Here is a 4,105-nt window from a genome sequence, read left to right as displayed (position 1 = left end):
ATATGTGCATATTTCAACCATGATGTTTGATTTTATGCAAAAATCATTTATTCAACTTTGTTAGATTAATATTTTTGTAAAGTCAGTTTCCTGTTAATGCAATGTGAGAAAGGGAGGTCTTTCTTCAGGCCACATCAGAATAATACACTCCGCCAATGTCTTTCTATTGTATTAGACGACAGACTTGTTGGTAAAATTCACCAGCTCTAAAAACCAATATACAGAGCACCTGCAGTGCTGCTTGAAAGTTTGTGAACCCTTTAGAATTTTCTGTGTTTCTGCATAAATATGACCTAAAATGTGATCAGATATTTACACAAGTCCTAAAACTAGATAAAATGAACCCAATTAAACAAATGAGACAAAAAAAACTTTTTCATTTATTTATTGAGGAAAATTATCCAATCTTACATATTAGTGGGCGGCAAAAGTATGTGAACTGGTGGTAACCCCCTTTTGTAGCAATACAAACTAAACGTCTCCAGTAACTGTTTATCAGACCTGTACATCAGCTTGGAAGAATTTTAGCCCATTCCTCCTTACAGAACAGTCTCAACTCAGGGATGTTGATGGGCTTCTTTGCATGGACTGCCTGCTTCAGGTCCTTCCATCAGGACTTTGACTCAGCCATTCCAAAACATTATTCTTTCTTCTGCTCTCACCATTCTTTGGAAGAACGACTTGTGTGTTTAGGGTCATTGTCTTACTGCATGGCCCACTTTCTGTTGAGCTTCAGTTCACAGAGGATACCTTGACATTTTCCTGAAGAATGTGCTGGTACAACTCAGAACTCATAGCTCCTTCAATGATTGCAAGCTGTCCTGGTTCAGAGGCAGCAAAGCAGATCCAAACCATGATACTACCACCATCATGTTTCACAGATGGGTTAAGGTTCTAATGCTGGCATGCAATGTTTGCTCATTGCCAAACATAATGCTTCTCATTCAAGCCATAAAGTTCGATTTTGGTCTCATCAATTCACAGAACATTTTTCCAATCACTTTCTGGCTTATCCATGTGTTCTTGAGCAATCTGTAGGCAGTAGCAATGTTCTTTTTGGAGAGAAGTGGCTTTTTTCCTTGCAAATCTGCCATGCACACCATTGATGTTCACTGTTCTCCTGATGGTGGACTCATGAACATTGACTGTAGCCACTGCATGAGAGGCCTTCAGTTTCCTAGATGTTACCCTGGGGTCCCTTCTGGCCTCCCAGAGTATTACACACCTGCTCTTGGTGTGATTTTTGTTGTTCGACCACTCCTGGGGAGGGTAATGGTGTTAGACGTCTTCAATTTGCACACAATCTGCCTGACAGTTGACCAGTGGAGTCCAAACTCTTTCGAAATGGTTTTGTAACCCTTTACAGCTTGGTGAGCATCAACAACTCTTCTTCTAAGGTCCTTAAAAAATCCTTTATTTAAGCCATGACACATTTCCACAAACCTGTGTTGTGAAGCTCAGACTTTGATAGTGAAGACCCAGATTTCTCTTCTTTAAATAAGGCAGGGCCTCCCAGACTCACACTTGATTGTCATCCCATTGATTGAAACACGTGACTCTAATTTCCCCCTCAAATAAATTGTTAATCCTAGAGGTTCACATACTTTTGCCAGGCACAAATATGTAACATTGGATCATTTTCCTCAATAAATAAACGAATAAGGGTACGGTTTTTGTCTCATTTGTTTAACTGATGTCTTTGTCTAGTTTTAGGACTTTAATGAAAATCTGATCATGTTTTAGGTGATATTTATGCAGAAATAGAGCAAATTCTAAAGGGTTCACAAACTTTCAAGCAGCACTGTATATGTACAATATTTTGTACATTTTTCATCATGTTTTCCAGATTTTAATACATTTTAATGCTGCACTAACAATGGATTAAATGACTATATAGAATATTAAAGGAGTCACTCATAGTGACAAGCCCAAAGAGAATTGTCTACTCTGCTGTTCCTCTCTGCTTTACAGAGCTTTTTAGCCTCTTCCAGCTCATTATTTTGGTTATTTAGCCCACAAACTCTCACCAGCCTCGTTTCCAGCAGGAGGAGGCAGCTGTTCTCAGCAACAAAAAACCTCATAAATTGCAGACGGACAAGTAAGTGACTGGTGGAAGAACTTATAGCCATTTTCCACTGCAAGAAGAACGTAAAGAATTGTGATGTCTGTCCATCGTCACAGCTTTTGCTTTTGTTTCCACTTTTCTCTGCCCACTTTGGGGACATTTTCCTGGACCTAAATTTACTGTTCAGGAGGTGATACTAAATCCAGTTCCAGGTAGTGTATGGGGTTGGCAGGAATGCTGTAGATTGTGATTCACACAGATGTGTCGTCACATTATGACAAAGATGACTACAACTAACACAGTAACCTTAACAGTTCCGCCATTTTACAACTGCATCTGTGTGGAGCAGGTTAACCAATAAAAGAAGACTTAAGAATGCTTGTTAGGCAAACCAATAGGCCCTTGGTATCAGAGAGAGCTGCAGTCAGACGTTAGAAATTATCAGCATCAGCAGACATTCCCCCCCAACTCCCCCCAAAAAAAGGATCACAGTGCTTGCAGTTAACTGAAAAACAAGTGTTTGATACACTGGACACTGTTTTTTTGCGACTAAGCTCAACCCCCCCCCCACTCCCTTCAAAAAAACTATGGCTATGGGACACCTCAGATAACAGGTTGTTGTGTTCCCACAGTGGAAAAAGCCTAGCAGCTAGAGAGACAGATATTTTTCTAAGGAGTTGGTGAGGACCAAACCAGAGCTAAAAGGAGAGTGAATATCAACTTTGTAAGGTGATGATATGTCAGATGTTGTATTTTGAACTTGTTCTGCTGCCCCCAAGTGGCCAAAGAATTAAGTAATGAAGCTTTAATTCATTGTTTTCAAAGTGGCAATATATTGTTAACTGACTGCTGTTAGATCATAAACGTGAAATAATTTGTACTTTATGTCTTTGCTAAAAATACATCCTTTGTTCTGATTCTGTTTGAGAATACTTGGGTACTTCAGAACTCACAAGCACATATTCAAACTAGATCCATTTGTTTGTCTTGCAAATTTACAGTGAAGAAAATGATTTAAGATAGCTTCATTTCAGATGCACTCAGGCCTGTATGTTATTGCTGCAAGATGAATGAAACATATTCGTCCTCCAGGAAATGAGAAGGCATTCCAGAAGCTGCCATTGGCACGCTTCCACCGGGCTTTCTCAAGGGACTCTGTTTCTTATTGCTCAGTCCAGGAGACAAGCAGCTATCAGGGGTCAGTGGTGTGACATTCAACTGCCTTCTGTCAAACTCTGAGAAAACAAAGAGTCTCTTTCTGATGGCCTTCACCCCCCTGTTACTATAACCAGCTATTAGCTGCACAATTTTTATCAAGACTTCATTTTGTGGTGAAAGCACTTCACCTTGTTGCCAGATGCACAGGCTACTGAGGCAGAACAGAGTGGCTGAGAGGCCAGTGCAGGAATTCCCTCATGCTGGTATCCCAAAGCCGTCCCTGACTCACTGCTGCCTGCCTTTTTATGGACAGTGTTAATCTTTTTATTAGACAAACTCAAAAACAATTTAAACCATGTACTCTGTCTCTAGATGTCCTGTCCTGTTGGTTTGCCGGGTTATATTTTCAAATGGTAGCCTTGTATTTATCTTATAATTTTTTGAAGTGCACTGTTTTTGCATAATGTTGTATAATGTTTTTAGGGATAATCTTGTATAAACATAAAAGTACATATTTAAAAAAACATGTGAATTGTACTAATTGTACAGATTGTATGAGCCCTGAATACATATCAGGTGTAGACTGAAAGCAACTGCCTGAAAATATGTTCCTGCGGAGCACAGTATCTACTGATGTTCTCTTGATGACACACCCAAGGCTGTGATATCTCAGAGTCTTGACATATCTGAGATTTCTGCCTCCGCCCCAGTACAATGAAAGAGAATAGAATTTAGGTTGTACTGCTCAAACTGCAATAACAAACTGCTTTTGAAAAACTGAACAACTTTTGCCAGAAATAATGTGCATGTTACTCTGGATATTAGACAGACCTCACTGTCAACAGTTTTCTTTGAAAATACTGATATGTGATCTGTATCTGG

Source organism: Thunnus thynnus, chromosome 1 (genome assembly GCF_963924715.1).
Source record: "Thunnus thynnus chromosome 1, fThuThy2.1, whole genome shotgun sequence".
Classification (NCBI taxonomy): domain Eukaryota; kingdom Metazoa; phylum Chordata; class Actinopteri; order Scombriformes; family Scombridae; genus Thunnus; species Thunnus thynnus.
This window is presented reverse-complemented; position numbering follows the sequence as displayed.